The sequence below is a fragment of the Biomphalaria glabrata genome, unplaced genomic scaffold, assembly GCF_947242115.1.
Source record: "Biomphalaria glabrata unplaced genomic scaffold, xgBioGlab47.1 scaffold_20, whole genome shotgun sequence".
In the NCBI taxonomy this organism is placed as follows: Eukaryota; Metazoa; Mollusca; class Gastropoda; family Planorbidae; genus Biomphalaria; species Biomphalaria glabrata.
The window spans coordinates 467,903-493,073 of NW_026602928.1; the positions used below are offsets into that span (position 1 = coordinate 467,903).

A 25,171-nucleotide genomic window follows, 5' to 3' on the forward strand; every position below is an offset into this window, starting at 1 on the left:
AAAAGTTTCTGACTGCTTCCAGATCAGTGTTCTTAGTTCCGCTAATGATCTACTATTACACGATAAATAAGCAAAGTCCTGAAAAATCTGCAGAATCTTGAAGCACACTTTAGTTAATAAGCAGGGTGTCATATGGCCTGCACAATGATCAACAGTTAGCAGTAATGACATACTTCAATGAAGCAGTTCTACTTACGCCAAGATGACAATGTCTTTTTTAGTACTGATTTTTTATTATTTTACACCTTAATTGGTCACTGTAAAAAAAAAAACTAAGTAAAATATTTTTAAAGCTATAGCGAGTATAATTTATTTTTTTAGAATCCAATGTAGATAGTTTGTTTTTTTAGGTGTTATTATTAATAGTAGTAATAGTGTTATGAAATAAAAACTAAAGAATTATGTTAAGACATATTTTATATGGAAGCTCTTTAATAGCATTCAACAAATTACATAATCTACTAGTAGCAAATAAAGGCCTACCATTATCTCTAATATTAAAAACAAAAATTAAAAAAAATGCCTTTTAATATTAATAGCATTGTAACTAACTAAAAAGCAATTAAACTATTATTGAAAACACAACAACAGTATTGACCATCACTGTATCCATAATAATAGTAATGGTCTGGTTGTACTTTTTGTTATGGCTGCTCTCGTGCTATGATATTTTGAAGTGATACCCAGATGTAGTGCCATCCGGACACAATGTGTGATTGTTATCCTGGTCAGAGCTCATCATTGAATATTAGGAGCATTTTTGGCACATAGCTTACAAATATTTTTTTTTCAATTTCGACCCTTACAATGTGGCACACAGGTTCTTGTTGAAACAATGTGGTCATGGAGATTATTGTAGTCAACTGCATTGAGTTTATCATAGTGTGCATCTTCAAAATCGACACTAGCAGCTGGGGAAAAGGTGTCACTGGATAGATCCACATGGAGAGAGAGCATAAAGGAAGGGTCTCCGATTGCAGATGCCATACACAACAGCAGCAGGAAGAAAGGTGACAATGCAATGGTGGCTGGTGATTACATGTGACCACAGCTGTGTATCAATTGGCCTCATTAGCCACACAAGAAGTTGCAAAGGGAAAAGATCTTTTCTCGAGAGGTAAAATGCCACAGACATGAAATCTTCAGGCAGCATCTAGATCTAATTGATGTTGTCAGCATTAGAATCTATGTAGTAAATTTAAAGGCTGTTAGGGTTATTTTTCTTTCAGCAGCACTTGCAGGTAGTATTATTGGAGTTTCAGAAGTTGTTGATCTAGTTGTATTCAAAACAGGGCTGCAATCAAGAAAAAGAAATATAAAATGTTAATAAAAGAAATAATTCAATTGTCTGAAAGTAAACATCTAAATATAATGTTCTTTAAAAATCTATTGTTTATGCGTGAAGAGTGTTGAAATTTTTACAAGTCTATAGATTGCATTTTAAGAATCATGTAATAATAATCAAATTAGAAAAGTCTAGATTTAGAATTATTAAATAGAGATATAGAATCTAGATCTAGCAAGACCAGCAAGTGAAATGTAGGATACTAAACAAAAAAAAGTTCAAGTCAGTTTTTAGTCAGTACAACATGGGTCATATAGGCCTACTCTAGAAAATAGATCTAAGCCTAGATTCGACTAAACACCTAATCTAGGCAAAAGACAGAGAGGAACGGTCCATTAGACTAAGTGTAGTTCTTTAAAAACAATTGTTTATGCGTGAAGATAGTTGAAATTTTTTTACAAGTCTATAGATTGCATTTTAAGAATCACGTATTATAATAATAATCAAATTAGAAAAGTCTAGATTTAGAATTAATAAATAGAGATATAGAATCTAGATCTAGCAAGTAAAAATGGAGGATACTAAACAAAAAAGCGAAGCAGCGAATAGGAAAACAAAATGTCACGAAATTTAGGAGGGACTGAACAAAAACATTAAAAAAAAAAAAAAACTTAGCGTACCAGCTGTAAAGGACCTCACTGGCCAGTTCAGGTGTGTGGTCATTAATCGATGCACTTGTAACTAAAAGTGTTTATTCTACTTTGGCCGGCCACTTCACAAAATGCCGGGGAATCCCTGGCCAATACCCAATTTGCGGATTCAAGTCTGTTAGGTTGCTGTAGCGATAATTTTCAGCTTGCTGCTTTTTCAAGAAAATGCCCTGCCCCCGTCATCTGTGTGTGTGTGTGTGTGTTTTACTGCAGTGTCATTGTTAGTGTTATTCCTCGGCTCGTGCGAAGCAGAACGTTGTGACACCGGACATCTTGGTGCTAAATGTAGGCCTATTTGAATCATTATACATTTTCATGTATTATGTCTTTAAAAAAATGATCTTTTCAATGTTTTGTATGTCTGTACGCCTCCAAGCGAGAGTGTGGCGGAAATGGAATAAATCGCCCTGGCTGCCTACAAAGATCAGTGTCTATCAAGAAGTGGTTCTCCCAACTCTTCTATAAAGATCGGAGAAATGGGTACTATACAGAAAGCAGATACTTCTTGAACGCTTTTCCCAATGACTTCTGCGCTCCTCCAGGAACATACGCTGGCAAGAGCAGTATTGTTCTTGTGAATGCGGTATGGACATGATAGAGGTATTGCTTATAATAGTTTGACAGCGACGCTGGGCATGGCACGTATATCGCACTGGGGACGACCGTATGCCAAACGCAATCTTTTGGTAAGATGAAAGATGGTTGGAGTCTTTGGAGCAAGTATACAGCCATGCTTCACGCCATTCTTTACAGAGAAATAAGCTGATATGTCACCATTGTATCTGATTTGACTCTTTTGAGACTCATGCTGTTGGTTCATAATAGTAACTTGGAAGGCATCCGATCCAAGATAGTATCCTACACACGGCATCGCGTACTCACTGTGCCAGATGTTTTGGTAGTAGATTCTAGTAGCAGTAGTTTTTGGTAGTAGATTCTATATTTATAGTAAATTTACAATAAAGGTCATTCATGCAAGAGATACCAAACATTGTATTGACCGGGTTTCTTAATGTGTTAGTTTGATTTTTACATGAATTGTTTCAGACACGGAAAAAAAAGTTTGACCTATTTTTAGTGAAAGTAGACGTGTTATCATTGCAGTTCATGCGCGCACATATTTCTTTTCGATAATTTACTTTTTGTATAGAAATATGCTTCAGTGAAGTTCAGATATTGGAATAATTAGATTCTTCAACAGATTGGATTATTATAATCATACGGGTATTACAGGCAAAGTTTGGATTATTTATTACGCAAAGGTAAGATTCTTTTTCTTAGAAGAAAAAAGAAATGACATGAACATCCAACTTCATAAAAAGATCTATTAAAAAATGTAGGCCTAAGTCCATATAAAAAAGACAACTTACAAATAATGAAAAAATAATAATACTATATAAATGTCTCTGTCTCTCTTTCTATGTATAGGCCTATATAAAGCAAATATATATTGTTGTAAACCTGGTGGTGACACAGATGGAGGTAGTGCTGTGTATTTTTAGCATACCCAAATCGCCACTGTCCAGCGCAGGAAGAGCGGTCAACTGTGACCAGTGACAGTACTCGCCAGTTCGGCAACGACCTGTGTGTAAATATTACGCACGCAAGTCACGGCGAAAGTGATCAACTGGAGTGGTCAAGAGGGTTCGAGTAGGCCAGTAGAGACACTATATAAGAGCGAGTGTGTTAGAAAGACTTGACTTCACGTTACCTCGCAATGTGACCAGTACGAGGCGAGAACCAGCACGGTGTGTGAAGTCAGGCGTAACAAGACTAGGTTTTTGTAAAGACAGTGTTAATGTTGTTGCGATGTATTTGTCATTAAATTGACTGATCTGATACTTTGGAGCACTGAGTTGTGAGGTTCTTTAAGTTCGTTGTGTCGTAAGGTGCAGTTAGAAGAGAGCCTGAACAGTAGGAGAGACATAACAATATAGATCTATATACGCAGGGCTTTTTTTGTGACGGAAGGCATCGCTACGGAGTACCGGCACCTTTTTGGAATGTGGGGGAAAAATTATTACTTTTCTTGTATTTTAACGTAGATCTATATTATTAATTTATTAGTAGTTAAAAGTTAGGCAATCAATCACTGAGTACCGGCATCTATTTTTTTTTTATAAAAAAAAAGCCGTGATTCCTTCATTGTGAAATGCTTATTGTTCTATTATAGTACATTATTGACACGAGACATGAATTCGACAATTATTTGCATTACAAAGAGAGCAAAAGATTCTGACGATGGCATTGATTCTCATCTTATAAATTACTGACGTCACTTCAAAAAAAAAAGATGATGATTACATCTTACGCGTGTCAATCTAGTCATGCATGTTATCCTATGACTTAAATTCTGCCAAGTCATTAGTTTTCCTGACTGACTCAAATAACCCATTCAATGCTCTAATAGCACAAGGAAAGCACTTACTTTTAAGTCTTCTATCCTAAAGGTTTCTAAATTTAGTGATTTTACAAAAGGTGTTGTCTAATCAAATAAGAATATTCGTTTGCTATGAATCTCGCTGCTCTATTTTGTGTCTGTTACAGTTTGTTCACTTTCTTTGAGTTGAGGGGTTCCAAACAGATGCATATATTCTACTATTCGCATACTATGAATAACAGCACAATAAACCACTTTTTTTTAAGGCAAAGCAAATCAAAGTCGATTAAAACTATTTTGTCATCTCAAAAAATTGAGAAACTATTTTAAGCTTACTTTATGTATCATCATTTGTAACTGTAAGTGTTCTTACATAGCTTATATCAATTCAGCCTATCTTAATGTTTTCTTGAGTTGATTGCTGAAACCTAACCCTTCCTGCCATAAATAGGCTTACTGCCAGTGGAAGTGTATTTTCAATGTACATTGACAATCAGTGAGCGAAGGCTTAAGCTAAGCCAGAAACATAAAAATAGTGATATTTCTCAAATACAACATGCAGCCCTGATTGATAAACTGACAGTAGTCCAATTAGCTACTTTATATCAATAGTCATCCCTTTTACTGCTATGTGTACTTTAACTGCAGCAATTTGAATGTTTCGTGTTTGCAATAGCTAGTGTGTTGTAATTTTTTGTTTTATCAGAGCATTCGGGTAATCAACCCTAGGGGAAAAAAATGTAACACTTTCATTCACATCCCCCCTCTCTCTGCCCTAGACTGAACACTAAAAGTTGGACAGTAAACCATTAATGTGTTGGATTGGTCAGATAGACCTAGCTTGTATAGTCGATGTCTCGATACGTCGACTAGTTGCTATATATGATGAAAAGACTGCCTTGTATTTTTCCTTGTGCGTAATACTAATAGCGTTGAGTTGTCTAGCGATCAAATAACACATCTGTCAATGAAAAATCTAGATCTGGGTGTAATAAAACGGTTGCCTGACCTAGTCAGGAAAACCAGTGACTTGGCAGAATTTCTGTGGCATTTTACGTCTCGCGAGACGATCTTTTCCCTTTGCAACTTCTTGTGTGACTAAAGAGGCCAATCCTTGATACACAGCTGCGATCACAGGTTGGGCATATAAAATCACCAGGCGCCATTGCATTTTCACCCTTCTTTCTGCTTCTGTTGTGTATGACATCTGCAATCTGTGACCCTTCCTTTATGCTCTCTCTCCATGTGGATCTGTCCAGTGCCACCTCTTCCCAGTTGCCAGTGTCGATTTTGAAGAGCTTCATGTCGCGTTTGCATACATCCGTATAACGTAAAAGTGGGCGACCAGCGGCTCTCCTGCCTTCAATTAGATCGCCATACAGGATGTCCTGTGGAAGTCGACCTACTGGCATTCTACGAACGTGGCCAAGCCAGCCAAGGCGTCTGCTGCTGATAACAGAGCGGATGTCCTGGCATCCTGCTCTATGTAGCACTTCCTCATTTGTTATCTTATCTTGCCACCTTATTTTAAAGATCCGCCTTAGGCATCGGAGGTGGAAGACATTCAGCTTTTTTTCCTGCCATGAGTAGGTTGACCATGTTTCACTTCCGTACAGCAAGGTGCTCAACACACAGGTCCGGTAGACTAGGGCTTTAGTCCTGCTAGTCAGCAATATGTTGTCCCAGACTCTTTTCTGCAACCGTGACATGGTGGCCATTGCCTTGGCTATCCTGTTGTTTATGTCTTTATCCAGTAGAGTGTTGTTGGATATGATGGAGCCAAGGTAACAAAAGTGATGGCAGAATTTAGGTCATTGGTTAATATGCATGACTAAATGCATGACGTGTATGACGTAATTTTTTTTTTGAAGTAACGTCTGTATTATTATATAAGATAAGATAAAACGGGACCTCAAAACAGTGAACATTGATACTGGGAAGACATAGCCCTAGAACACTACGCGGAGAGAGATGGTGACCAAGAAATGTATGGACAGTGAAAAATCACGGGCCTCAGCTCTGGAAGAAAAGCGTGCCATACGAAAAATGTCCAGCTCATCTAGATAGACCAATAAAGCGAAATAGGCCACCTGTTAATGCGTAAAATGTGGACTAGAGTGTCTCTCCACAATAGGGCTCTACAGTTATATACACGAAAAAGTGTTCTGCGAGATTAACCTTAGTCGTTGTACGACTGAATGAGGCCAACACTTTTACACAGGTCAAATGTGTCTTACCCCGCCCTATTTTTGAAAAATGGATCTAGCGTGCACCAGTTACGTGTGTGTAGGATTTTTGTAAATTTCATATCTACTTGTGACTATTCTAATATAAGCTATTAATAATACCGCTCTAATATTGACTATAAGATAATTATTTATTATTAAACTGTATAATTATAACTGATTTAAAAAATAAAATACGCATTAAAAAAAACTTTGCGTCCTGAAAAAAAGACCACGCATTTCCCCTTTGTTAGCACCTCCTACCAGCACAGTTGACTACACAGTGGGGCGGAGTAAAAAGTTGCCGTATTCCGCGTTAAAACGGCGCCTTCGACATACACGGAGGTCACGGTTAAAATGCACAGAACACCTTGTGATGTTTTTGCTAAATCGGAAGGCGTGTTTCACAGACTAACCAATCAAATCTTCCTAGGCTTTCAAGTTAGGCAGACTCTAGAAGCACGTGTAGTTGTTAATGTCTATTATTTGCAGCCAAAATTTTAGGTGATCATATTCAAATCATCATTGCTCATTACTTCAAATCACTACACCTTACAGTAGATTATATCTAGATACAATAGAGGCACATTCCTAGGCCAAATTTCTACAAATGCTCCCTAGTGATATTAGAGCATGGAATGGGTTGCAGAATAAATGCATGACGCATAGAGGTTTAAAAAAGACCAATCGTTTTTATCGCTATAACAATAGGTCTCGTTTTTTATATGTTAATAAATTAATAATGAATCTAGTATTTATTTTATAATCAATATAATAGTAATTATATCCAAATACTATAGTTCTCTCTTTTTAAATTAGTTTAAAATAAAAAGAAAGGGGGAGATATAGAATGTAGATATGGTATTTTAAAATTTCTTTGGGTGAGGGGAAGATACTATCAAGTAACAAATCTCAAGACTCAATCCAATCACAGCCATCAGACCAACACACATTAGAAAAAGTTCATTAATAGCACAACACACAGGTGTATACCAGGCCATCTACACAGCCCCAAAACATTGCTCTAGTTTTATTGACAACAATGATGAGAGAAAAGGGGGAGGAGCCAATTATTGATCGGTCAAGCCGTTAATTAGGTCACACACTAAGCATGCTAGTACGTTGATGCTTTTTGTATGTGTGTGCAACAGACACCGAGCGTGCTCTAAGATACGTTTTTTTTTTTTGGTCAACTAGGTGGCTTGGAGAAGGCGGAATTTATCTAGAATCTAGATGTATAGGTAACACAGTTCACAAGCTATCATAGCTTTTTAGCCCCTTCCCCGGAAAAAATATTCAGTACTGACTTTGGGGCCTTTTTCTTTTGTCAGACTGTGTTATATATAGACTATAGAGATAATAGACTACATAGATTAAAGATACTTAGAGTAAGTTAGATCAGCGCATGTTTTGTTTTTAGGTCAACCAGGTAAACTGATGTGTCCTCGAATGCCTAGGGGAGGGCGGGATTATCTAGATCTATATACTTAATATAGACTATAATCTATACGTAGATCTAGATTATATAGATCTAGATCTCATTCTATAGTAGCCTTTACTATCATGCTATGATTTAAACGTATTTTTAAAAATCCTTTTCTTTTTCTTAGAAACAGGTTAGACTAGGCCTACTCACTGTTTTCACTGTTAGATCTAGATGGTAGACCTAGATTCTAGATCTATATAGACTAGACAGTCTAATATTCTTATAATATAAGATCGATCTAATTATTTGATCTAGCTAGACTAGAATTGACTAGATCTGATATATATCTGAATGGATTGTCAGGAAAAAAAAAAGGATTTAGTCGGCTTAGTGGCTTATTATACTGTAACTTTAGTTTGTTCTTAGTCTTAGTGAAGTAATACTATTATTAATAGTAAGGCTAAGGTACTAAGCCTAACTAAGGTGTTCTTGTTTTAGTGTTAGTGTTATGGGTTGGTTGTAGTAGTAGAATATTGTAGATCTAGACTAGTTTATTGTAGTGTGTTTGTGTCTAGTAGATCTAGTATCTAGGTCTACTATAGTACACAGTAGTTGTAGTGATTTAGTTAGATAGTTGGTTTTATCAGTTTGTAGATAGTTGGTTTGGTTAGTTTGTTGGTGTTTGGTAGTGGCGTAGATTTAGAGGGTTTTAGTTAATTTCTGGGTTCAGTTGTAGTGGTTAGTGTATATATATTATATTTTATTATTGATTTATTTTTCATGTAAATAAAGTATCGTTTTATTTTTAGTATTTCAAGTAAAGTTTTTGTTCTTGCTTTCATTTTAAATTTAGTTAGTTTAGTGTAGTCTAGTTGTCTGGTTACTTAGGCGACTCTAGCCCCTTGGTCGCAGACCGAGGTGCACAGATTGAGCCCAGCCAGTAGCGCTAACATCTGCCTACTGTTATAAAATTTAATGTTGAGCAGAGAGAAAAGGTCTCTCTTGCGCCTCCTGACCTGCTCACATGTTAATTCACAGGACATCACAAACACATAATAACAATATGTCTTGAGCATAGGTTGTTCATCAGCCCTAGACTTGGGGAGGGAGGGGGGCGGTGACTTGGTTCTCTTCTTTTCAATGTCAACATTCCTTCTCAGTCTAGTCTCTAACAGTGCACACCTACTGCACTACTTGAATGGTGGTGTGCATGGCAGGGTTATAACTATATATAGATAATAATAAATAAAACGTGATGATTGTTATTCTATACTGATTTATTTTCTTGCAAAAACAAAATAATTTTTTATAATAATAATAATAAAAGTCATGTGACCTTCACATTCCAATATTGTTTGCATAGTTTAAATTTGTTAAAAAAAATTTTCCCTATAGCCTGATGCCTACTTATGTACAGCTTATCCTGTTGAAGATGAGGAATATTATATTTGTAAGTCAGTCACACTTTTACTTTGTGTTGACAATGTTAATATATTACTGTAATATGCATGCCTGACTCATTCTAAGACAGGAGATCTAAACAGATCTCATAGCTCACTGTCTCTCTTTTGAATTTGCAAGTGTTATTCTGAAAAAAGGTTATCTCAATTCAGTTGAAGAAACAAGTTGAAGTTGAAGAATCCAATGCATTTTATGTGTAAATTTAGTCATGCATGTTAATCAATGGCTTAAACTCTGCCAAGTCATTGGTTTTCCTGGCTGATTCAGGCAGCCCATTCCATTCTCTAATGGCACTAGGAAGATTTAAACAATTTAAAATCCTTTTTATATCTACATAAGCAGATCTTAGTCAATATAGATCGACTGTTGGACAAAAAAACAAAACATTTAAAACTATCAGTAAAACATTGATGCATTGTTTTTCTTTATAAAGGTGTAGCTTTGAGGGTCGGCAAGAACACTTCCATTAAAACTATTGTACTCCAGGTACACTATGCAAAGATTTTCAAAGGTAAGTTAAATTATTTAGGACTTAAATTTTTATTTATTTATTCCAATATAAAAAAAAAGTTATTTGTTTTCCATAATGTAATGCTTCATTTTGTAATAAACATTTATCATAAATTCTATAAAGTAAAAAAAAAATTGAAAGGTTTATGAGGTCAGCATGAAAAATAAAATGCTAATCAAAGATTAGCAGGTGATCAGAACTACTTTCATATTAAAATTTTTAGCCCCTTTTCCTATAACTAAACTTTGGTCTATTTAGCTTTGGCATTTTAACAATAAATTTTTTTAAGATGGTCAATATGTTGCTTGGTGGTGTAGTGATCTTGGTGGACTGTCATTGGGTGATCTTGGTGGTCCCCGATTAGAACCCTGTCCACTGCAAACCCCCATCATTCTTTGGGAATGTTATGTGCTGGTGTGTAATCTGAAGAAACCTTTAAAACAAACAAAACAAATGATCAATATGATAACAATACAGAATGACTGTAGAACATCAGAATAATGATATATAACTACACAATGACTACGCAATTAAAAATATTCATATTATATAACTACACAATGACTACACAATAAAAAAAATATTCATATTATATAACTACACAATGGCTACAAAAGCTAAAAGTTCACCTAACTAAAAGATTGTTGATTGATGTTACTACTCAACTACTTTGTATTGTGTTTGAATGTCACTTTCTTTCTGTCTCATGAAATACTGCATTCTTCCTTCATCTTTGGACTTATTATTATAATTACCTTCTATCTACTTAATATAGCCTGTAGTGTTGTGACTTTGACTCTTAATATTTTATGTAGATTCTGAGCCTACTGATCATTCAGGTCTTAAGATATACACCACATTTCAGAAGTAAGTTTTTAAACCCTTACTCTTGTATTTTAATTTGTGTAATCATTTCTATTGAAGTGTCAACACTCTTATTACAACCGTTCTTTCTGCTCCAACTTCTAGGCCTCAGTTTGTGGCTGGAATATTTCTTTTGGCTAGTTACTGGTTTCAAATTCCATCCCAAGTGTCATGTAAGTATTGACATTTAATGGTAACAATGTAACAGTTCAACAGACATGCACATTATAAGAGAACCAATTAAAAGGGAAGAATGTAATAACTCTGTAAGAGAGATATATGATTAAGTGTTAGAGAAGTATGTGATAGCACTGTAATTGAGATATATGATTAAGTGTAACAGATCTATGTGATAAAACTGTAATTGAGATATATGATTAAGTGTAACAGATCTATGTGATGAAACTGTAATTGAGATATATGATTAAGTGTAAGAAAAGTATTTGATAGCTCTGTAAGAGAGATATATGATTAAGTGTAAGAAAAGTATGTGATAGCACTGTAAGAGAGATATATGATTAAGTGTAAGAGAAGTATGTGATAGCACTGTAATTGAGATATATGATAAAGTGTAACAGATCTATGTGATGAAACTGTAAGAGAGATATATGATTAAGTGTAAGAAAAGTATTTGATAGCACTGTAAGAGAGATATATGATTAAGTGTAACAGATCTATGTGATGAAACTGTAAGAGAGATATATGATTAAGTATAAGAGATCTATGTGATGAAACTGTAAGAGAGATATATGATTAAGTGTAAGAGATCTATGTGAAGAAACTGTAAGAGAGATATATGATTAAGTGTAAGAGATCTATGTGATGAAACTGTAAGAGAGATATATGATTAAGTGTAAGAAAAGTATGTGATAGCACTGTAAAAGAGATATATGATTAAGTGTAAGAGATCTATGTGATGAAACTGTAAGAGAGATATATGATTAAGTGTTAGAGAAGTATGTGATAGCACTGTAATTGAGATATATGATTAAGTGTAACAGATCTATGTGATAAAACTGTAATTGAGATATATGATTAAGTGTAACAGATCTATGTGATGAAACTGTAATTGAGATATATGATTAAGTGTAAGAAAAGTATTTGATAGCTCTGTAAGAGAGATATATGATTAAGTGTAAGAAAAGTATGTGATAGCACTGTAAGAGAGATATATGATTAAGTGTAAGAGAAGTATGTGATAGCACTGTAATTGAGATATATGATAAAGTGTAACAGATCTATGTGATGAAACTGTAAGAGAGATATATGATTAAGTGTAAGAAAAGTATTTGATAGCACTGTAAGAGAGATATATGATTAAGTGTAACAGATCTATGTGATGAAACTGTAAGAGAGATATATGATTAAGTATAAGAGATCTATGTGATGAAACTGTAAGAGAGATATATGATTAAGTGTAACAGATCTATGTGATGAAACTGTAAGAGAGATATATGATTAAGTGTAAGAGATCTATGTGATGAAACTGTAAGAGAGATATATGATTAAGTGTAAGAGATCTATGTGATGAAACTGTAAGAGAGATATATGATTAAGTGTAAGAAAAGTATGTGATAGCACTGTAAAAGAGATATATGATTAAGTGTAAGAGATCTATGTGATGAAACTGTAAGAGAGATATATGATTAAGTGTAAGAAAAGTATTTGATAGCACTGTAAGAGAGATATACAATTAAGTGTAAGAGATCTATGTGATGAAACTGTAAAGAGAGATATATGATTAAGTGTAACAGATCTATGTGATGAAACTGTAAGAGAGATATATGATTAAGTGTAAGAGATCTATGTGATGAAACTGTAAGAGAGATATATGATTAAGTGTAAGAAAAGTATGTGATAGCACTGTAAGAGAGATATATGATTAAGTGTAAGAAAAGTATGTGATAGCACTGTAAGAGAGATATATGATTAAGTGTAAGAGAAGTATGTGATAGCACTGTAAGAGAGATATATGATTAAGTGTTAGAGAAGTATGTGATAGCACTGTAAGAGAGATATGTCTATGATTAAATGTAATGGAAGTAATCATAATTTTCAAAATTATTTATTGACCATAAAATGTAAGAGCCCTAATGTCTGGTCTTTTGGAATTGTTGAGAAATGTAAACTGTTTGCTATTCTTTGTATATTATAGCATATTGTAGCATATCCTGTAGATATCAGCTGTACTTTCCAAAAAGAGAAAAGTATATTCCCCTTTGCATATAGAACACATGCTCATTGTGATAGTAAGTGTATGTGTTTTGCATGGCTGGTAGTGCAGTGTGTGTGCCTGTGTATGAAATGACCAGTGGACCTTGAGTGTACATGCTTGAGTGAACAGCAGTGTGTCAGGAACTGTGTGTAAAAGGAAGTCAGAGTATAGAGAACAAGTGGCTGGAGTAAAGAGCATAAAGATGGACGAATAAAAACATTGTGTTTATTGAAGCTCGTGTTGTTTTAGTCTATTACATGGTGTCAGATGGACCGACTCCACCCGCCACAACCACTGGAATTAAATGGCAACGTAGCAGAAAATTGGAAAAGGTTCAAACAATCCTTTCAGATATATTCGATAGCAAGTGGACTGGATACAAAAAGCAGAGAAGTACAGTCTATGACATTATTGCATGTGATCGGCCAAGAAGCAGTGCAAGTCTATAACACTTTCCAATGGACCGACAATGAATGTAATGAATGTGAGATTAGCAAGTCCTTCCATACACTTCACTGCATTCTTAATAAGTTCGAGAAGTACTGTCTACCAAGAAAAAATGTTACCATTGAAAGACATGTTTTTTTCCAGCGTTCTCAACATGAAGGAGAGTCATTTGACAACTTTGTCACTGACATCAAACTCAAGGCAAAGACATGTGAGTTTGATTTGCTTAAAGATTCCCTAATAAAGGATAGGATAGTTGGTGGCATAAGGAATGAGAACACCCTAGCAAGACTTTTTAGAGAACCAGATCTAGACCTTAACAAGGCAGAAAATATATGTCGGGCAGCTGAGGCAACTGAATGGCAGCTTAAACTCATGAATGAAGAAATTGGGGTACACGTTGTGAATTCAGCTACCAATAGCTTTAAAAGAACAAAAGGAAATGTGAGTTGTAGCTATTGTGGCAAGGAACACAGACCACGTCAGTGCCCAGCTTATGGGGAAACCTGTCACAGATGTCATAAAAAAGGTCATTTTTCGTCAGTGTGCAGATCAAAGCCTGTAAGTATAGTGAAGTCAGAAGGTCGAGATGACTCCGTTGAGACATTTTTCATCGGCAGTATTGGCTCCCATAGTCTAAGCAACGAATGGAACTCACTCATTACTGTTGAAAACAAACAAGTCACATTCATGTTGGATACTGGAGCACAAGTCAATATTCTCCCATACAGAATCTTCAAGCAATTAAAAAGAAAGAAACTTCTCAAATCAACATCCAAACTTACTACTTACAGTGGAGAAAGATTGAAGGTTGTTGGCAAAGCACACATTAAATGTACTGTTAAAAGTAAGACAGCCATAATAGAATTTCAAATTGTGGAGACACATTCAAAGCCAATTATGGGTCTACCAGGCTGCCAACAAATGCATTTAATCAGAAGAGTTGACTTTATAGAGGACGATACACTCTCAGGCTACGCAGATGTATTTACTGGCTTAGGCTGCATGGAAGAGGAATATACTATAAAGGTCAATTCCAACATTAAACCTGTTGTACACGCAGCAAGGAAAGTCCCAGCGGCACTACGTGAGGAATTACAAAATGAATTGAGAAGAATGGAAGATGAGGGTGTCATTGAAAAAGTAGATCATCCCACTGCATGGGTCAACTCACTTGTTATTGTTGAAAAGAAAGGAGGCGGATTAAGGATATGTCTAGACCCTAGAGACCTCAACAAAGCCATTCAAAGAGAACACTATCAATTACCTACTATAGAAGAAATAGCTAGTCGACTAAGTGGCAGTCAAGTGTTCACGGTATTAGATGCCAACGCTGCCTTTTGGCAAATTAAATTAGACAAGAGCTGTACAGATCTAACAACTTTTAACACACCTTTTGGTCGCTACAAGTTCCTTCGTCTACTATTTGGGCTAAACTCTTCTGCAGAAGTATTTGCAAAACGTTTCCACCAAGCTTTCGACGTTGGGGTTGAGACATACATGGACGAAATACTGATAGCAGGTAGAACAATAGAAGAGCATGATGATAGACTTAGGCAAGTTCTTGACATAGCAAGAAGGAAAGGAATCAAAATGAAGCCATCTAAATGTAGCCTAAGAGTACGACAAGTCAAGTTTGTAGGACATATCATTACAGATAGTGGTATAAAGCCTGATGACTCAAAGATTGAAGCAATACAATCCATGCCATACCCTACAGATCGCAAGGAACTAGAAAGATTTTTGGGTATGATTAATTATCTTGGTAAATTCTTACAGAACTTGTCAGAAATAACTGCCCCATTAAGAGAGTTACTTAAACAAGACAACGAGTGGATATGGTTGGAACAACATCAGAAGGCTGTTGATTATTTAAAGAGTTTGATCACAACCGCCCCAGTTTTAGCCTTTTATGATGTTTCACAGTCAGTCAAGTTGTCTGTGGATGCTTCACAGGAGGTACTTGGAGCAGTATTAATGCAGAATGAAAGGCCAGTGGCTTACGCCTCAAGATCTCTTACAGACTGTGAAAAACGATATGCACAAATAGAAAAAGAAATGCTTGCCATTGTCTTCGGAGTTGAACATTTCCATTACTATGTGTATGGACGTCCAATAAAGGTTGAAACAGATCACAAACCTTTGAAAGCGATTATCAAAAAGCCTTTGGCATCTACACCACCTAGGCTTCAGCAGATGCTTCTTCGACTAATGAAATATGAAATACTGCTGGAACTCAAGCCAGGCAAAGAAATGTCTATTCCAGACACACTGTCAAGAGCATCGCTACCAATCAAACATCCCTCAAGTGATGACTGGGATGCACAAGTTCATCTGATCGTCAATAGTTTACCCATGTCAGATGAATATATGAACATTTTTCAGCAGGCCACTGCAGATGATGCTGTTTTAAGGCTGTTAAAGAATAATATTATGATAGGCTGGCCAAACAAGAGAGCTGAAATTCCACAAGAAATTCGAGCATATTCAGGATTTAAAGAAGAACTTAGTGAAAGCAATGGTTTACTTTTTAAAGGAGAAAGATTAATAGTACCAAAAGTATTGCAAAAAGAAATGCTTCAAAGACTGCACCAAGGTCATCTTGGGCGAGATAGATGTCTTGTTACAGCTAAGGAGGTGTTCTTCTGGCCTGGAATGTCTAAGCAGATTATAGACATGGTATCAACATGTGCAGTGTGCAACGAACACCAGAAGTCCCAGCAAAAGGAGCCATTTTTACCACATGATACTCCTGTACTTCCTTGGGAAAAAATTGGAGCTGATAATTTTGAGTATCTTGGTAAAAACTATTTGCTACTTGTAGATTACTATAGTAATTTTTTTGAGATAAATCTTATCCCAACACTAAAGGCTTCAGATGTGATCATACATATGAAATCACAATTTGCTCGACATGGTATTCCAAGGGAAGTAATTAGTGACAATGGACCCTCATTTGCTTGTCAAGAATTTCTGAAATTTTCTAAAAGCTGGGGATTTAAGCACATTACGTCTAGCCCCAGATTTCCACAATCTAATGATATGGCAGAACGGGCCATACAAACAGTGAAACAGCTTCTAAATAAAGCTAGAACGTCGGGTCAAGACCCATATATGGCCCTCTTGCAATTTCGAAATGCTCCATGCCCTGATGGACCTTCACCTGCACGGCTGCTCATGGGCCGCCGTCTGAGGACGAATCTTCCGAAAACGAAGGCCTATCTCAGACCTCAAATCCCAGAAAAAAAAGAAAATGCTTGGAAAACAAGAAAAAGTAATCAAGCAAAATATTACAACAAAACAGCGAGGCGCACCGAGCGACCACACATTCAGCCTGGGAGCAAAGTGTGGATGCAAAAGAAGCCTGGCGATTTATGGGAACCAGCAGTGGTCATCTCAGAAGCAGAGACCCCGAGATCATACAGGGTAAAAACACTGAATGGGATAACTTACCGAAGAAATAGAAGGATGTTAAGAGACACATGTACAAAATCAAGGGTCATGCCTGATATTTTTTAAATGGACACCCCAGAGACAGTCATTAATGGTCAAACCACACAGCCAGAAAACGTGAGCGATACAAATGTGCAACAGGAACAGACTAACACTACCAATCTGCCGCTTGTAATAACTCGATATGGTAGGCAAGTTCGGCCACCAGTACGTTACCCTGACGCAGATAATTAGATACATATATATCTTTTTATTATTATTTGTATATAATTAATGTCTATTTGTAAACCTAGACTGTTGTTGTTTTTTTTTACTACACATTTTATAATTTATATTGTTACTATTGATAATATTAACAATTGAACATTCTGTTGTGTTAAACATGTATTCAGTTTACTCATTTGTTTATAGTGAGACAGAAATCATTTGTATTGTCAATTGATATCTCAAAGCTTTTAAGGAGGGAGATGTGATAGTAAGTGTATGTGTTTTGCGTGGCTGGTAGTGCAGTGTGTGTGTCTGTGTATGAAATGACCAGTGGACCTTGAGTGTACATGCTTGAGTAAACAGCAGTGTGTCAGGGACTGTGTGTAAAAGGAAGTCAGAGTATAGAGAACAAGTGGCTGGAGTAAAGAGCATAAAGATAGACGAATAAAAACATTTGTGTTTATTGAAGCTCGTGTTGTTTTAGTCTATTACACATGGACTAGGTAAAACATAATTTTTAAATTATCTTTTTTTTTAACCTAAAACAATTAAACTCCAAAATAAAAAATATTTAAACTTAAATATTTTTATTTTTAAACTTAGGCAAAGTTATCATAAGCTATCAATACAATGGGACTTATCATGAATAGGCAAAGGGAATCCCCAATGGCCACAAGTGAGTTAGTTCTAATATTGACACTACTAGTGACACCAGCATTAGTTTTATTTATTTTCTGCAAGTGTAAACTTACAAAAGTCTGCAAGTGTAAACTTACAGCGGTGTCATACAGCCAACCGGCATCTTATACCATTTCTTTGCCGATGACTCACAGTTATATGATTCATCAGTACCCTCAGAGGTGTCGCATCTGGCAGAGAAAATCAGTGGTACCATTGCAAGGGTGAGCGATTGGATGGTTGAAAATAAACTCTAGATGAATGAAGACAAGACAGAAATAATTAAGATTGGCACTAGGAACAATGTCTCAAAAGTTGAAAGCACAGATTCTCTCTTTATCATGAACTGCCATGTTCCTTTTGTCCATGTAGTGCAGAATCTTGGAGTTTTCTTCGACTCAACACTATCTTTCGACCCACACATAAGTCAGCTCTGCAAAGGTCTTTATCTGCAGCTGCGCAGATTAGGCCAGATCCGACTCAACAAAAATGCTAGCTGTGGCATTCATACTCTCCCGCCTTGACTACTGCTCGATTGGCTTCCAGTGAAAGCGAGAATCGATTACAAGGTTGCCACACTTTGCCATCAGTGTATATATAACAACGAGATGCCCTTGTACCTTAGCGAACTGATTACTCCATTTGTCCCCCAGAGAGCCCTGCGCTTAATGGACTCAACGCTTTTAATAGTGCCACGTTTCTCCCTCAAAAGCTACAGTCTGCGGGCTTTTTCAGTTCACGGACCAAAGGTTTGGAACTCACTCCCCATTGATCTCAGACAGACAACATGCTACACCACTTTTAAGAAGAACATTAAGACCTATCTGTTTAAAACTTTTTTAGATTAACTGTCATTTTAGCTGTCGTGTTTGTGTTTGTAATCTTATTACAGCGCCTTGAGCCTACATTTATGTTTGTTAACAGCGCTTTATAAATAAAACTATTATTATTATCCTTATTGAATAGCTTTAAGAAAGATCTAAGAAAGATCATTATGGCTGAAGAAGCTACTCTTTCTTCTTTATCTAGTACATGAAGTTGAATTACTTTCTAGTCATAAATCTTAAAATACAAAGTTGCTTTTTTTTTTTAAATATTCAACAAAAACCACTAAAAAAATTGGATACTAAAAACAAAAAAAATGAATCCACATATTAATTTGCTGCTTTTTTTGTTGCAATAGCAGTTTTTTAGGTTATTTAACAAAAAATTATTGTTTAAAAAGTTTTCCTCATGTATTTAAAGAGGAGTTTCATTTGTCTACATTCTATTGGCCCACAATGATACTTCTTTAAAAATAAAGTTATCACATGTTTACAAATATAAATCCAAACCCTTTGAACAGTTTTAGTCTTAGTGGGAACTCCACTAATTTCTCTATTTTACTATGCCATTTTTCAACCAGTCTAAATTGATTCCATATCTGATAGTCTCAAAACATCTGGTAAAGAAAAGAAATAATGATTATAAAACTCTTTCAGTTTTAAACCTTAAGTAAACACTTTTTTTTTTCTCAATTGTATTATTGTTGATTTTCAAAACATTTTTTTTTAATCTTGTACAGGTCAACAGGAAATGATGAGTTGTTCACTTACTGATAATAGTTTCTGATGCAGGTCAACAGACAATGATGAGATGTGCAATTATTACATCATGTTCTACACAAATAGTTCTGTAGCTGACTCATCAGAAGATTGTAAATTCAATGAACTTACACCACTGACAGGAGATAACTTTCCCAAAGATGTTAGTGTTCCACTTCCACCCAATCCAGCTCTTGAAGAAGCAGCCATAGGATCTCGCAAATCATCCAGGAGTAAATCCCCCAGAACAAAACAATGGTCAGTTGGATTTTATTGATTAATATCTTAGCAGTGTCTGCTTAAATCCCAACTGAGCTTTGTGTTTGCTGACTGCCTAAAGGCAGCATGAAAACTTCCATAATACCTTCTCTCTCTCTCCCCCCCCCCCCTTTGTCCATACAAGAAATTTGACAGTAGTGCACTAAGCATGCTTTGCAAGCACTATATAAAGGCAATTTATACAAGAATGAAGCTTTCTCCTTTAAGAAAAGATGAACTTGATGTAATTTATTTGCACACAAAGACCTTGGAGTTGAGTCTTCTTCTCGAGAAGCAGAATACATTGGAGACATTAAGAGGATTCTTTCAATGGCATAGCTCAGTAAAAGAGACTTACTGAAAGGCTTATTGACTTCTTAATATTTTGAGCAATTTTCTAGATATTTAAAATACCAACACTCTTACAAAAATACCAACACTCTTTAATACAAATAATAATACAAACAAAAATGTACAATTAATCAACAGAACTTTGTTTTCAACAATGTTTTTAAAAAAATGGACCTGATCTTAAGATGTCTTTTTCTCTCCTAGTTAGTCTACCTTTATTTGTCTTTAAAGAAATATTTCTCTTTTATAGATATAAATCCCCCTACTGGAACATAGTTGGCTTTCTAAGTGGTGGACATTATTAAATGGCACTTTTTTTTTCCTTGAGACTTCCATAAACTATTCATAAAAACTAAACATCAAAAAGTCAATTTAAAGGGCTATTTGATGGTCTTGCAAATCTTTTGTATTCATTTCAAACCATTGCAATGCTTATGTCACATTCATCTGTGAAATGAGCTCTCCATACTTTAAAAGCAATTATTATTTTTTTAGTCTGACTTATTTGAATAATGTAAAAGTTTTAAATATAAAAGAAATAATCTTTAGAAAGAAAAGTTTGGTTTGGTTAAGTTTCTATTCTTTTCTACTCAACAGGAACTGTCCACTAATGTGTAAAAATGGTCAGGCCTCAATAATGTTTGCCTGGGCTAAGAATGCTCCTCCAACTGTCATGCCCAAAGGTAAGGAAAATTTAAAATAAATATTTGCGTTGATGAATTATTTAATTAATTATTAATGCCAATGTGCTCTATCAAACCACATTTTGTATGAATTGAACAAGGGAAGACTGACTGAGGTCTTATAATCCATCCATTTATTTATACATGTGTTAAGGCTTCCGCGCGGTGTTGATTCTTGGTAATCTGTCTAGTGTAGATCTGACTGGGAGTAACGCTGAACTCAACTACTTCAGTAACACCGGCGAAAGGCCGAAACAATCAAATATGTAGTCGACGCTGATATGTTTTTCTACAAATATGTTTAATACTCAAGAAGGGAATCGTCCGATGTCAGTTATGTTGTAAATCCGTATATCTATTGTACTCAATTCTACTACTCTACAAGAAGCGTCTTCCTTTTAGCTTCACTTAGAGCGTTCTTATTTTTTTAAGATCTGTCACGTCACTTGTCGCTAATTAAAACTTTCCCCTTATTCCCGAAACAAATAACTAATTCCTAATCATGTCATAACAATGTTAAACCCTTTAACAATAAGCTAATTCTTTTTATCAGACTTAACTAATTTCTAGTGACAACTTGATGTTTACAGATTTGGTTTTGCCGCAAAAACATTCATAGCTCAGTGGTCTAAGCTAGCCAGGAATAGTAACAATACATAAGACTATTCCTTAGTTCTATAGTTAGCTATCTACATGTTTTTATTGAAACCATTAAGGCAACATTTTCTTTACTTCCAGGTCATCATCTAACTAAAGACCCTTATATAATATACAGTAATAACTTGTATTAATATTTTTATTTTCTACACCTTTGATTTGATTGCTACTTGATAAACTGGTGCAGGAAGACCAGAATGTGTGGGATTTTTTTTTTCTGCTTTACTGATGCCTTGATATGTTTTGCAGCTTCTTAGTGCCATGTGAACTTAAAATGATCAAAAAATGTTTAGGAAATTAAAATAATGTTCTGTGGCTAATGTTAAGTAATTATTGATACATAGTTGAAGTCAGATTATCCCACAACATTATTTTGGCGACCCCGACGAGATACAGAAAGCAGAGTAGGAAAGTTGAGTTTAAAGAGAACAGAAACAGAAATAACAAAAGTAGAGTGTATTTCACCAATGATAGGGACAGTAGAGAAAGTAGTGATAATGAAGAAGTAGAAGAGATGAACTATTGTTGGGGTGTAGAAGAAATAAATTTTGCAGAAGATGAAACCAACAGAGTGAGAGTACACTCTGGTTTTATCAATGGGAAACCTATGAGGTTTGTCAAAGATTCGGGATGCAGTACAGTTGGAATTAGGAGTAACTTAGTTAAACCAGATTGTTTATTAGGCTATGAGAAAAAAGTAAGGTTGATAGATGGCAGTATCAAGCGCTATCAAGCCTGTAAAGTTTTCTTAGAAACACCATTTTATACTGGTTATTGTAAAGGTTTAGCAATACCAGGATTGTTTCATGATTTGCTTTTAGGCAATATACATGGACTAAAGGAACTGACTCAAGGAGAGATAGATAGCTGGAATAGAAGACATGAATACAAAATGAGACAAAGAAATTCTTATGGTAAAGTGAGAAGAAACATTATTTGTTTTAAATGTCAAAGAAAGGGACATATTGCCAGGCAATGCAGAAGTTGTGACTATTCAGATAGGAGATCTGACCATTATGAGTATGACAGAAATTTTGATAGCAATGCCTATGATAGACAGTATCATAGAGGGAACCCTCAGAGAAGATGTAACTCTGATGAGTACCAGGGTACAAGGGACAATTGTAGGTCATATAGACCTTACCAAAGAAGAAATGGAGAAGCAGAATATAGTTGGAGAAAGTAAATTCTTGATGGTTTACTTATAAGTATATATAGATATATATACTAGCAATGGTTTAATTGTATAGTGCATGAACATGTTGAGTTCTTTTAGATTGTAAATAAGTTGTATATATTATGATATTTATTTGTATGCTATAGTATGGCACTCATAAGACTGTGTTGATGAGAAAGGGAAATAATTTGAAGAGTTATAGTTTTAAAGGGAGATAATATATATTGAAAGCTTATTGGAAAGTAAGTATGAGCAGAAGTATTATATTTTCTTTGTGTGTATCATCACATCGATCATTTGTAAATTTTAGATTCCTGAGGAAATGGTAAGCGAAGGAAGAAATAAGCTTGAATCTATTGATGGGTTGGAAATTTAGGGATGCCTCAAGTATCACTGTTTAAACGTTGTAATAAGTTGTTAATGGATTTTTACTGTTTGTATCCATAATAGGAAAATGTCATGAAGTTGTGATGCTTCTTGATGCTCTTGAAGATGGACAGTGAGATGGTACTTGGCATCGTAAACAACATTATTGTGATGTGATGAACTTTTATCTTGTACAACGTGTACAGCTTGAACCTTGTACAAAATTGACTAAAATTTTACACAACACATCAGAAGTAAGAAATTTGTTTGTAAAAATGTTTGTAAAATGTTTTACATGTTTCGGATGTTCCTTCAGAGTTGAAGATAATTACTTCCTAGTCCAAACCTCCCGCAGGACGACGGGGGATGGGAGCGGGCAGGGCTTGAACCCGGGACCATCGATAAATCTGAACGACAGTCCAGCGTGCAAACCGCACGACCAGGCAGCCATCCAATTTCAATATGTGTAGTTTCCTACCTACTGCCGTTTAAAAAACAAAAGCTATATCTAGGGAGAGATTGAAAAGATGAAAGCGTTGAAGATTATTCCATACATAATACTATGGACTAATGAATTTTTGACCCAGGGATCTCAGAGGGTTAGGGTAAACAATGTTATTTCAAAAGACCGCATAGTTTCTGTAGCTGGAGAGACTATTGAAATTGTGCAAACCTTTAAATACCTTGGTACTATCCTAGACAATAAACTAAATTTTACTGCAAATACTGATTATATTAGCAAAAAAAGGCAGCAAAGATTATGATTACTAAGAAAACTGTCCTCGTTTAATGTAAGCGAAAAGGCCTTGGCTATGTTTTATCACGCTCATATCTGCAATATTTTAAGTTTCAATATCACTGCCTGATATGGCAATCTGAGCATTAAAAATAAAAATAAATTTATAGAATCCTAAATGCTGCTGGTAAAATCATTGGCAAAAAACAAACCCCATTTGGGCAGTTGTTTGAGACAAACATCTATAAAAAAGCCATCTATAAAAGATCCTCGAAATAAAGAATCACCCTTTGTGTCAGGATTTTGTGATTTTACCATCACAAAAGAGATACAAGACACCGATAGCAAAGACTAACAGACACAAACTCTCTTTTGTTCCCCTGGCAATCAAATCATTAAATAAGAACAATCTGGTATAAACTTTGTCACATGTAAATTATGAGTGAGTCTGGTGTGAATGTACACTTTCGTTTCTTATAGTTATAATGTTTTTGTTTGGTGTAATGCACAAATTGTAAGACCAATTTCCATACGGACAATAAAGATTATTATTATTATGTTAGAAATGAACGAGTAGTCATTCTCTGGCGCTGCCAGGGTCGAGTTTCGCTAAAGAGAAACAAAATTCATCGTAGTCCCTTTAACAGTTTCCACTGAGGAATTTTCTGGTGATGTGGCAAGTCTGCAACAGTACCGCCCTCTGACAGGCAACGAAGATGTTCCTAGGAATGTTAAGGGCCTTGAAGGTGTCTGTGAGGTCAGTTGTTATTATCCCCTCGGTTGATATAACAATGGGGTATATTGTTATTTTGGACAATTTCCATAGACGCTTAATCTCCAAGCCTAGGTTCCCATATTTTCTTTGTTTTTCTATCTCAGTTTTTCTTAAATTATGAGACAGTGGTACGGCGATATCGATAATGGTAGCGTTTTTTTCTTTTTTATCGATGAACAGCAGATCTGGGCGATTGAAATCTACCATTTTGTAGGTCAGAATATGCCTATCCCAGTACAGCAGATGTTCAGTAGACTCGAGAACCTCTTGCGGAGAGTATTTATTAGTATTATTATTATTATTATTAATAGAGATAACCAAAACAAATGAAAACTGCTTATCCTTATTATTCAAAACCAATATCTCAAAGCTCAAAATACCTTGGAATTATAATATTATATTCATATTATGGAATTAATTTAGAAATCAAACAAATCATTAGAGCTTAAAAATTATTAAAAGAAATTTTTAGAAATCCAATAGGAACATACAACTGAAAATCTATTTAATCTTAGCATTATAAGTTGATCAGGTCTAAAATAGAGCTGTTTAGTTTCTAACAAATGAATGTTTACAGTTACTGGAGTAATACAGAGAGTAAAGTTACTAGGAGACAATTCAGAAGTAAAGTAACAAACAATATTACACAAGAAAAATACGTAAAAATACTTTTAAAAAAAAAACAAGCTTATATTAAGTGTAATTGTATCAATTAGTTTGGAT

The 25,171-nt window shown here is 35.2% G+C and overlaps 1 long non-coding RNA gene and 1 pseudogene across 1 annotated transcript; both read left to right on the forward strand.

The window, feature by feature from the left end:
* Positions 1 to 25,171, forward strand: part of LOC129924143 (peptidyl-glycine alpha-amidating monooxygenase-like) — an 83,933-nt pseudogene that overhangs the window by 34,141 nt on the left and 24,621 nt on the right.
* On the forward strand, positions 19,663 to 21,567 carry LOC129924141 (uncharacterized). Its single transcript, XR_008776101.1, has 3 exons — positions 19,663 to 19,703; positions 20,652 to 20,737; positions 21,476 to 21,567. It is a non-coding gene; the product is annotated as an uncharacterized LOC129924141 (long non-coding RNA).